Consider the following 13,193-nt stretch of genomic DNA (forward strand, 5'->3'; position numbering starts at 1 on the left):
TAGCCAAAAACGAAAATACTGCCCCCTACACGCAAAAGGTTAATGAAGTTGAACATTTCCTCTTTATGACATATATCGACGGAATTAATCTAACAAAAGGACCATTTGTGATGTTTATGGGACATATTGGAATGCCAACAAAAGAAGCTCGTCAAAGGTAAGGCATGAATTATATTTTTATTTCTGCGTTTTGTGTTGCGCCCGCAGGGTTAAAATATGCTTTTCTCTCTTGGTTTACGGAGGTGCTATCCTCAGATAATAGCACTGTTTGCTTTCGCCCAAAAGCCTTTTTTAAATCTGACATGTTGGCTGGATTCACAACAAGTGTAGCTTTAATTTGGTATCTTACATGTGTGATTTCATGAAAGTTGGATTTTTACAGTAATTTATTTGAATTTGGCGCTCTGCATTTTCCCTGGCTTTTGGCCAGGTGGGCGTCCCACATATCCCAGAGAGGTTTTTAAGATGGTGAGGAAAGCACTTTTAAAGAGCAACCAGGCATCCTCTATTGACGGGATGAGGTCAATATCCTTCCAGGATACCCGGGACAGGTTGATTAGAAAGGCCTGCTCGCTGAAGTGTTTTAGGGAGCGTTTGACAGTGATGAGGGGTGGTCGTTTGATCGCAGACCCATTACGCATGCAGGCAATGTGGCAGTGAACACTGAGATCCTGGTTGAACACAGCAGAGGTGTATTTAGAGTGCAAGTTGGTCAGGATGATATCTAAGAGTGTGCCCATGGTTACGAATTTAGGGTTGTACCTGGTAGGTTCCTTAAAGATTTGTGTGAGATTGAGAGCATCTAGCTTAGATTGTAGGACGGCCTGAGTGTCTCAATTGTCTAAAGGCTTAAAAACATGTCTTTGACCCGTCTCCTCCCCTTCATCTACTTTGATTGAAGTGGACAACAAGTGACATCAATGAGGGATCATAGCTTATACCTGGATTCACCTGGTCAGTGTATGTAATGGAAATAATAGGTGTTCTTTGTATACTCAGTGTACATTTATAACTGTCACTTTAGTGTTAGTTTCCTTCAATTTGTAGTGTACATTTTGCATCATTTCATTCCGTTTACCTTTCTTCAGTCATGTCCTTGTAGTTGTTCTTGAGGGTCACTAGCAATAGTGGATCATATTATGCTAACATTGTGCAATAATTTGGGATCATTATGGAACTCAGACTACAAGTAGCAATTTAAACCTGGAGTACAGTTTCATGATTAGTGATGATTAGGAAGACTTTTTGACTTTTGACTATTGTTCAACCCCTGTTCTAAAAATTTTCCCAACTTCCAAAATTGTATGGATTTAACTTGAATATGACAACTTTCAGGATGAATGAAACCACGGTATCCTTTATTCATCAATATATATTTTATAGGCTATCCAAACCTGTTTTTTTATGATTTATACATATATTCCTAACCCCAAAATATGTCTAAATGATCTACAACATCAGAATATCTTTAATCTACCAGTTGGCGCTGAAACAGACGACCACGCATATACACTATTTAGATGGCTTTCTTCCATTAATCCCTATATTCTGAACCCGTGGTCTTGATGTATCTGTTGACAAAAATTATAATTAAATGTAAACTGTATTTAAAGGGATGGCTTATGATAACCATGTTGAATGAACAATCCATGAGAAAATCTGTTGGCCAGCAAGTGGGAGGGTTTTCAGCGGTTTAATTAAATGTATTCAGTGCTCGCAAGTGAACCACACCTGCAAAGCCTGCTATGTACCTGCATACGGTAAATCTGAAAGTGTTCTCTTCATTAAATAAAGAAGAATGTATTCTGACCACGCTGCGCTTTGGTCTACTCCATACGACGATCGTGACATCTGTCTTGAGGGATTGATACTTAATTTGTATTATGTGAGGCAAGAAATGACTTTGTTGGCCAGCTGTATGTCAAAATTTGCTTTAAAGATTTTATAAACACTGAATGTAATTCTAGATAAATGAATTGCATGGACAAAAAGTGTCTGTATCACTGAATTCTAGTTTTTGATTGTTTGGTGGTTCATGCACTCAACAAGACAATATTTCTAGTTCAAATGCACAAAATAGTCAAATGACCAGGTATTAACTGAGAAAGCGACATGGTAAAATGGTAACAACAACCTAATATCCCACAAATGTATCATAAGACATAAGGTTTTGAAGTGTCTGTGCTAAATCAAGGAGATTTTTGGGGGGTAGGCTTAAAACAACCATACTTCCATACTTGTAGAACTTTAAAATAATGTATGAGACTATAACACAATAGATATGGTTGGAAAGAATCCAAAGAAGAACCAACCAGATTATTTTCTTTGAGAGCCCATGCTCTTGCAATGGAAAGTACAAGGGCATATCCAAATCCAGCTACCAGATTGCAATTCCTATGGCTTCCACAAGATGTCAACAGTCTTAGTTCAAGGTTTCAGGTTTGTTTCTTCCCAAATGAGAAAGAATTATAAGTTGGAAATCAGTCTGTGCGCGTGCGATGAAGAGGATGCGCACCTGCTAATGTCGTTTTCCTATTGAACATACTTCTTTCCGTTTGAAATATTATAGTTTAATTACAGTTTTAGGGTACCTGAGAATTAAATAGAAACATATTTTGACTTGTTTTAACAAAGCTTAGCGGTAGCTTCTGGGATTCCTTTCTCTGCACGTTGAACGAGTGGATTACTTAAATCAGCGCCAACTAAACTGACTTTTTGGGATATTTTTTTATGTTGATGTGGGGCGCCGTCCTCAAACAATCGCATGGCATGCTTTCAGTGTAAATCGGACAGCGCAGTTAGATTAACAATAATTTGTTATACATCTAGCGGGACGCCTGGCCCTGAGATTAAAACAATACAGCCATAACAACTTATGTAAAAATTCTTAATACTTAATACTTAGATGTTGACTTATATCAATTGCAAGTGATATAGACAGCATACATGATTAATATTTGCCATTTACCTCTGCTCGATCACATTTATCAATAAAATCGCTGTTAATTTATTTTAAATAAACTGTAATCAAGAGATGGGTGGAATAAATCATGTTAATCTTGAACAAATATAAATGAAACAAGATTTTAATCACTATTGATATTTATTTTCTTTGAACTGAGCAAATTGGAAGGACAAATATTACGTACAGTATTTTATGGACATGATAAATGAGCCCATTGAACACAAATTAAGGCAGGGTGGCCTAGTGGTTAGAGCATTGGACTAGTAACTGAAAGGTTGCAAGTTCAAATCCCCAACCTGACAAGGTACAAATCTGTCATTCTGCCCCTGAACAGACAGTTAACTCACTGTTCCTAGGCCATCATTGAAAATAAGAATTTGTTCTTAACTGACTTGCCTAGTAAAATAAATAAAATAAAAAGGTCTACACACCACGTGAAGGACAGAGTTTACTGTGTGTGTGTTGCAAATGTATTTCTTGCACTTGTGTACTGTGTCTTCCTGTCCTATTTGGGTCCACACACATCACAGTGCTTCTTGTTGCTACCAGCTGCAATCTAGAACGATGAAAACACTTAGTTCAGGAATTTTGCTAACATCTCTCACTCACTCACTCACTCACTCACTCACTCACTCACTCACTCACTCACTCACTCACTCACTCACTCACTCACATATATTGTTACAGCAGGCCAGGGTAGGAGAGTCAGACACACAAACATGCAACATCATACTTACTTCAGGTATTGGAGTTGTTGGTTCTGTGGGTCGGGTGGATGGGGCACCAGCATCCTCCTCCTGAATCCTCCTCACGATGGCTGCAGAAGCTGGGGTCCATGGGATATGTTGCTTCCTCTGGATTTGAGGTCTTACCAATGCCTTGCCCAGCTCTTCAAGAAAGAGCTGTCTCCTCTGGACCTTCCCTCTGTTCCAATCTGGGTTCAGCGCCATCCAGATGGCAAACGCGTTGTACACCGAGATGTCCAACATGTTGAAGAATATCACAAGTGGACAGCTAGTGCGAAGTAAAAAAGTTATCACTGTGGTCACAGAGTCCCTGTGTCATGTCCAGGACAATCCGCATCCCTTGGTTCTTCTCAGGGGCTCCTCCATCTGGCTTCGCCGTATACACTTGCAAGTTCCACGCATATGATGAAGCAGCATCACAAGCAGCCCAGATCTTGATTCCAAATTTTGCAGGTTTAGACTGCCTGAAAGGGCAGCGGCCCCTAAATGGCATAAGCTGCTCATCAACAGTAACGTTGGGCCCAGTGTTGTAAAACAGGGGAAGGCAGTCCACCCACTTGTCCCACACTGACCTGATTGCAGATAGCTTGTCTCTCTGGTGTCTCAGTTATCAAAGTGGATATTCCTGGAAATAATGTGGAAGGTTTTCCAGAGACATTGTGGCACGGAAAAGTTCTCTGCCAGTTTCTGCATAACACAGGGATTCTGTGGATTCTTCATTGGATCTGAAAACACCAGCAAGGATAAGAACACCAACGTATGCATGTAAATGAGTTTGGTCCATCTCCTTCCAAAAACACACCTTCCCTACAAATTAGTGCAGTCCAGCATGATTTTCCGGATGGTGTCTGGGATGAATAGTTCAAAAGAAGACTTTATGTCCTGTACATGAGTAAAAGTCTTTCGTTTTGTTCCTGGTTCCATCCGCAGCCATGCGGGGTAGCTCATTCCTTGGGGCAAGAAGACTGTTCAATTTCACCATTTTCTGACTCCATATTTCCTCTCCTGCAGGCTGCTGATGAGCTGGATGCTAACGGGCTGGTCCTCACTGTCAGACTCTGAATTGACAGAGACATGACCCTCATATTCTGAAAATTCTTCATCTTTGAAAGTGGAAGACGCTCCTTCTACACTAGAAATTCTACAAATGAACTTTTAAGAAGGCACCCCGGATAATTTAAATGCATTCCAGGTGACTATCCCATAAAGCTGGTCGAGAGAATGCCTGGCTATTTGAAGAATCAAAATGTAAAATATATTTGGATTTGTTTAACACTTCTTTGGTTACTACATGATTCCATATGTGTTATTTCATAGTTTTAATGTCTTCACTATTATTTTACAATGTAGAAAATGGTAAAAATAAAGAACAACCCTTTAATGAGTAGTGTTCTAAAACCTTTGACCGGTAGTGTATTTCATCCATTTTGAATTCAGGCTGTTACACAACCAAATGTGGAATAAGTCAAGGGGTATGAATACTTTGTAAGCAAGTCCATAAAATAATCTGCAACTGAGGTAATATTAGTTATTTCATATACTGGGAATGGGGTAACATGACTTTGGATCAAATACACACATTAAAATCAACAGGTTTTATGGTACTGTTTTAGGCAGAATGTTTTTAGTTCATGGTATACAATACCAGACAAATTCCTCAAAGTGGTTGTGCACAATGGTGAAGCTTGAGCCAATACTGTAAGATGTACTGGCTGGTATTATTAACCTGGATTTCTTAGTGTGTAACTTCAATTCATACTGCCCTCCAATGACATGGTATGTTCATAGTCAACCCTTTATTCTTATAGAGATGGATTGTGTCTACAACATACATGATGAAAACCACTTGCCCCACCACCAAGTGTTCATGGAGTAGCAGGAACGTCTTAATTAGCTGTTACGAGTGGTGCCTGGCTGTAAACAGCTAATCATGGGTAATAATGATTTTCTAATCAAGTAATATGTTTAGACGTGCAGATGTGTAGCAGCTGGTAACTCACAGACAGCATTTGATTGTATTCATATGTTTACCTTTTCGTACCACGAGAAAGTCAGTTAAGAAAACATTCTGATATGCACTTGATTGTGACAAGTCACACGTGGCCAGTGTGTCACTAAATGGAAAAAAGCTGTCAGTTAAGTCTTTCACTAGATTTTACTGTTGACTTTTAGATAGCTTTTCCTTTCACTGACCTGAAATGGGGTCAGCTTCAACTCACGTTCAAGCTAAATTCTATTCAATAATGTTTATTTGTCCTTGGGACAGTCAATTGCAAGTTGACCCCTCACCCCTGAGGCTTCGACACAGTACATTACAGATACATAACCAACAAGGTTGGTAGTCAACACACAACTACAAGATAGATACATAACCTTTAATATTCATAGACACACTTTAGCAAGAAACTCATGAGTCAATATTGGTAGGCATGAAAGCTATTCATACAATATTGAATTGTATCAGTTTCTTGATAAACTATGTCTGAATTCATATTAGTGATACTTGAAATATTGCTTGGCACTACAAGTGGTGACCCTGATGTGTGTGTTGCCAAAGAGCACTATTTTCATGTCATACAATAAATGTAAACTCCTGAAGTTTGCTGAACAGCATTGGCACTTGGATTGGAACTGGTGCTATGGTCAGAAAACATCAAAATAGAGCTCTTTGGCAGCACACACCAGTGGTGGGTTTGACATCGAAAAAAGGATGCAAAGAACTACCTAATATGAAATATGGTGGTGAATCTTTGATGTTATTGTAACGCTTTTCTTCCTGGGAAGGAGAGGAGGACCAAAATGCAGCGTGGTTATGGTTGAACATCTTTAATAAAGATGATAACGTGAACAATATACATATACAAAAATAAGAACACGTGGAAAAACCGAAACAGTCCTAACTGGTGCAAAACACAGAGACAGGAAACAATCACCCACAAAATACCCAAAGAATATGGCTGCCTAAATATGGTTCCCAATCAGAGACAATGATAAACAACTGCCTCTGAGAACCACTCTAGGCAACCATAGACTTACCTAGAATACTACACTGAACACAACCACATCAATCTACAAAACCCCTAGACAAGACAAACACATAATCAATCATGTCACACCCTGGCCTAACCACAATAATCAAGAAAACACAGAATACTAAAGGCCAGGGCGTGACAGTTATGGAGATATTTCGCTTCCACTGGTCCTGGGGCCCTTATTAATTAAGGTCAATGGCATCGTTACATTTTTTACAGGTGCCAATCATTTCAGTCAAGACTGTAGTTGTTTTTGGCTGTGGAGTTGAAAATAGTCAAACACACTGAAAAGTGTACTTTCAAATACTAATGCTTTACCCCTAGAAGCCCAAAACCAGTTTGCCTTGCATTCAAATTAAAATGAGCCAACAAGGGGTCTCCAACATACTCGTTTATGGATTTTTTAAATGTATTTTTATAGCAGAATATTTAATAGATATTTTAAATGTCTTTGAAAAACAATATTTAAAAATGGTTTCAATTACCATTGGAAGTATTTGGTAGACATTCAGAAACTTTGGCCAGTGTATTTGGAAATACTTAAATACACAGAAAATAAACTCAGCAAAAAAAGAAACGTCCCTTTTTCAAAGATCATTTGTAAATACCCAAATAACTTAGTGAGCGTTATACCGAGGCCTGTACTATGGAGCGGGATCGATTTGGAGGTGAAGGGTTCATCATGGTCTGTGGCGGTGTGTCACAGCATCATCGGACTGAGCTTTTGCCATTGCAGGCAATCTCAATGCTGTGCATTACAGGGAAGACATCCTCCTCCCTCATGTGGTACCCTTCCTGCAAGCTCATCCTGACATGACCATCCAGCATGACAATGCCACCAGCCATTCTGCTCATTTTGTGTGCGATGTCCTGTAAGACAGGAATGTCAGTGTTCTGCCATGGCCAGCGAAGAGCCCGGATCTCAATCCCATTGAGCACGTCTGGGACCTGTTGGATCGGAGGGTGAGAGCTAGGGCCATTTCCCCCAGAAATGCCCGGGAACTTGCAGGTGCCTTGGTGGAAGAGTGGGGTAACATCTCCCAGCAAGAACTGGCAAATCTGGTGCTGTCCATGAGGAGGAGATGCACTGCTGTACTTAATGCAGCTGGTGGCCACATCAGATACTGACTGTTACTTTTGAGTTTGACCCCCCTTTGTTCAGGGACACATTATTCCATTTTTGTTGGACACATGTCTGTGGAATATGTTCAGTTCATGTCTCAGTTGTTGAATTTTGTTAGGTTCATACAAATATTTACACATGTTAAGTTTGCTGAAAATAAACGCAGTTTACTGTGAGAGAATGTTTCTGTACTTGACATATAATATGCATGTATTTGAACCCAGGTCTGCACACTACTGTAATATGCTTTGGATAAAATGGTGTGCTAATTGGTATATATTATTTTGTATTATATATTAATGGTATTATATTATTTATATATTATCAAGTGAACATAATATTACTCCCATCTCACAATGTGGCAGTATAACATATAGATTTGATTTGAGAACACCAAAGTGCTATGCCCACTTTTGCTGCATACTGTACGCTGTGAATGCTTTTATAGGCTACTGTATATACAATTATCAGCTCAACAAACCACAACATAAAGGACCCAGCCTACAGGCAATCTTAGTTGCTTTATATTTTCACTTCATATTAGTATTTTAGTAGTATTTTTGTGGACATATTTGACTGAAGTTATTTATAAGATGTATAATTGGGTTTATAAATTCAAATGTGCAATCTCTGACTCAATTACAAGTCTATACATTGACCTTTGAGGTAAATTTACATTTTAGTCTGATTTAAAAGTTTTGAAATTATTGTGTTTTCGGGGTGCTGAGTGTGTAACAGGGTTATATTGGTGATTCCCCTTGCCACTTTATTGTTAAGCCAATGGGTTTTTGGTTTGAGTTTGTCTTGCCTTCACCTACTCAACATGGCATCTTATTGGCTGGTTTGCGTAGCTTGCTTACGAGGGGGCATGTTCCAGTTAGAATCGTCCCAGTGAACAAGCACCAAACCAGCGGTAAGTTGTTGGTTGCAAAGCACCGTACGTCAAAAGTGATTTTATGCTCTCAAGTGATTATTTAAATGTACAATTTATATCAAATAGTTCGTAAATGTTATTCAAACATCACACATAAGATGCAGGGGTTTTTGGAGAATATTTGTTGTGCATTTTGTTGTAGAGAATTCACGCCAGTATTAGCTAGCAACTTACTGTGTCTGGTGGGGGGGGTTCATATATTTTGTACAGTGCGTGAGTGCAGAGTTGGATGGTGAGACGGGCATTGCATGACGTGCAATCTTGTGTCGTTCTTATCAGGTACATTGATAAAGATATTATATTGTAATTGTATTATTTTGGTAACTGCCCCAGTGAACAAGCACCAAACCAGCGTGCGTGAGTGCAGAGTTGGATGGTGAGACGGGCATTGCATGACGTGCAATCTTGTGTCGTTCTTATCAGAATAAAGCTACATGATTGGTGCTACATATTGGAGTTCCGTGTCGATGACTGATGTACACAACGCCAGAAGAGTACTGTTACAGTGGTGCCGTGACTGTTCTTCTGGATCGGATCATCCTTCGTTGGATTTCCATCCCAGAACTTCGCCGTGGTTGCTGTTGAAGAATCAGATAAGACGTTGCTGGTGCAGTTTGGCGATATCGCATTTCGCCACAAGATGGCGCCATTAGAACGTTTTATTATTGCAATTGATAATTTCTCTGTCTGAGGCCCTTCACAGACAAAGGATAACTTTTGTGTTACTTGTTTATTTGCAATTCTGATGTATATCTGATATAAGTAGGGTGAGTTTTACCAGTGTACTAGATATAGGTGAGATTTAGGTGATATATTTATACATGTTTTGCTGTTTACATTTTCATTAGGGTGTTGATTTCCCATTGTTAAAATGGAAGGTGTTGGGAGAGGTAGGGGTTTCCTGTCATTTAATCTGTCACCATCTGTGGGTAGGGGTTCAGCCAAAATTCCAGTTACTTCTACACCTATGCCCAAACTGGAGGGTTTTGATGATAGTTTATCCATGGACACGCCCAAGGATGTGTATGAAAGAGGTATGCCAAATACAGGGAGTGGGGAGGTCTCCATGGATTTCATAGCAGACATAGTACAGCAGATTGGTCATTCCATTGGGGAGAACATTGCCTCCTGTTTGGAGTCAAAGGCAATTGCTGGACATGTTGGGGACAATGTTATGGGGAGTGTATGCAGCTCGAGGGGTATGGATGTGTCAGGCCTGAACCTGGTATTGAAGTCTGATATCAGGGAACCGGTGTATTTTCGGGGGGATGGCTCTGAAAAGTGCACAGTGCATGAGTGGGAGGATATGGTAATGGTTTACATGCGTAAGAGGGGCGTGTCTGTGATGGACCAAGCAGTTGAGGTTATGGGCAGGCTTATGGGAAGGGCCCGCGATGTTGTTAAAGTTGGCATACGCAGCAATCCCTCCATTGATTTATCTAAAGGCCAGAGTCCCATCTTTGACATACTGAAACAACATTTTAGTGACACTGTTTTTTCAAGCATGCCCCTTGCTGACTTTTATGCCACATTACCTCTGACTGATGAACAACCATTTGAATATTGGCTCAGAATGAACAGGGCTATGGAGGTTGCAGAAGATTGTCTAAAGAGACAGAAAAAAAGTGTTGAAGACCCATCTCGTGAGCTCACAGTCATGTTCATCAGACATTGCCCTAACGCTGAACTGTCCCTTATCTTTAAGTGCAAGCCATTACAGCAATGGACCGCTGCAGATGTTCATGAGAGGCTGGATGAATACAGGAGGGAGCGGAGGTACTCTCACTTATCTAAGGTGACCCCAGCCATCGCAACAATGAAGCAGGAAGTTGGTGCTGTCATGCCGATCACCATGCCTGCTGTGAGGTCCCACATGGAAGTACCCAATACGTTGCCTTACCCAGCCCAGCCTATTCAGGGCTCAGCTGAGCCCATGGAACGTATCCTTGCCATGCTGGAGCGTGTGCTGGAGCAGAGGCCACAACAGTCTGACCATAAGTTCCAAAAAGGGAATAGGAGCAAAGTGAAGTCTAATGGGCCATGTAACGTGTGCGGGGATGCTGGACATGATACTTACTTTCACTGCAGGACCAATCACCTCTGCTTTCTTTGTCATGTAGCTGGCCACGCACGCTCTCAGTGCCCCAAGGCCGCAGCTCTGAGCACAGCTAGTGGAGTCCCTACAGTAATCACTGCTCAGCTTCCGGAAAACTAGTAGGCCTGCATGTAGAAGGGGAGAGTGTTGGGCCTTTTGTAGAGTCCCCATCAGTGAGAGCTGTTGATTTGGAGTCTGTATATAAAAGTGTTTGTGACGAAATGGAGACTGAGAAGAGTATCATAATGCAGAACACACAGAGACTTTCCCGTATGATGATTTATTCTATGCCCACGGTGTTAATAGGAGGAGAAGTGGAAGTGAGAGCTATGCTTGACAGTGGGTCCATGGCTTGTACCTTGAGCTCTAGGGTCTTACCTGAACTGTTGCATGCAGGAGTGTTGAAAAGTCCATCATTGAGTCCTACAGAGGTAGTCTTGGTTGGTTGTGGTGGGTTGAAGACGAGGCCTTTGGGAGTATGTGAGCTGGAGATGGAGGTGTACGGATGTAGAGTCGCTGTGCCTACACTGGTGGTTGAAGGCCAGAGTGATGACCTCATCTTGGGCAGCAATCTCCTAAAGCACTTGATTCGCCACCTGAAGACGGATGGAGATCTCTGGAAGAGGGTTTACACTCCTGTGTGTGACGGGGTGAGGAGAGCAAGCTAATCGAGATGATGGCTAATGTGGAGAGATGGAGAGACAGTGAAGTACCTGACAAAGTTGGAACTGTGAGACTAAAAGGGGCTGTGACTCTAGAGCCTATGCAGGAGCACTTAGTCTGGGGCAGACTACGAAACACTCAGAATCTATCAGCTGGCAGTGCTGTTGTCATTGAGCCCAGCAGTTCAAGGTCAACACCAAGGTCAATACTGGTAGGGAGGACAGTAGCTCTATTGCGGGGGATGGGTGGCTCCCTGTTAGAGTGATAAACCCTTCTCAGAAGACAGTGACATTGAGACGAAACGCCACTCTAGCCGATGTCTTTCCTTGCATGGCTCTAGAGGACTTTGACTGTTCGGGTGTGAATGATGGTTCATCAGCAGCTTTACAGCAGCAAGTGCAGAGAACGGCTGATATACTCACTGACTGCCAAGATGACTTGACACTGACTGACGGTTCCAGCCAACTTCACGATACTGACGGACCTGACAGTTCAAGCGAGCCTGAGGTCTTACGTGACTTAGGTTTGACTGATATTGATGTCTCCTCCTGTCAAGCGTCTCCTGCTGGTAAGAAGAAACTCACCCAGCTCATAGCTGAGTACCAGTCTATTTTTCCAGGCACAAGTTGGATTGTGGAAAAGCTTCCGGATGTCTTCACCGCATTCAACTGAGTGATGAGAAACCCTTTCGGATGCCCTACCGACGCCTTTCACCAAATAATTATGAGAAGCTCAAACAAGCATTGAATGAGATGGAAGAACGTGATATCATAAGGAAGTCTAGTAGTGAGTTCGCCTCTCCCTTGTCCTTGTATGGAAGAAGTCTGGAGACCTGAGACTCTGTACTGATTTTCGTTTGCTCAATGCTCGCACCATCAAAGACGCCCACCCACTCCCTCACCAGGCTGACGCGCTGGCTGCGTTAGGTGGAAATGCCTTTTTCTCGACAATGGACCTTACCTCTGGCTACTACAATGTGGAAGTGCATGAGGATGACCGGAGATTCACAGCTTTTACGTCCCCATTTGGATTGTACGAATACAATCGATTGCCACAGGGGTTATGTAATAGTCCGGCAACCTTTATGAGGATGATGCTAAACATCTTTGGGGATCAGAACTTTCTTAGCCTGCTGTGTTACCTTGACGATGTCTTGGTCTATGCGCCCACTGAAGATCTGGCTATACAGCGCCTGGAAATGGTTTTTGAGCGTCTCAAGGCTCACAACCTGAAGTTGGCGCCAAAAAAGTGTAACTTTCTGCAGAGGTCTGTGAAGTTTCTGGGGCATATCATTAGTGCGGATGGTGTAGCTACAGACCCTGAGAAGGTGAGGGCCATTACAGGAGTAACAGAAGATGATCTGATGAAAGATGGCACTGACATTCCATCTCAGAAGAAATTGAGGTCATTCCTTGGGATGGTGGTGTATTATCAACAGTTCATTGAAGGTTGCTCGACCATTGCAAAGCCTCTCTTTGGATTGACTACTGGACACAGGGCTCCACGCTGGAAAAAGAAGCGAAGCTCACCTGTCAGGAAGTTGACGGCTGCCGACTGGACAACAGAATGCAGACAGGCCTTATTCCAGCTAAAGCAAGCCTTGCTGGACCAGGTTTTGTTGGCCCACCCCAACTT

This window comes from Oncorhynchus keta, chromosome 21, assembly GCF_023373465.1.
Source record: "Oncorhynchus keta strain PuntledgeMale-10-30-2019 chromosome 21, Oket_V2, whole genome shotgun sequence".
Taxonomy (NCBI): domain Eukaryota; kingdom Metazoa; phylum Chordata; class Actinopteri; order Salmoniformes; family Salmonidae; genus Oncorhynchus; species Oncorhynchus keta.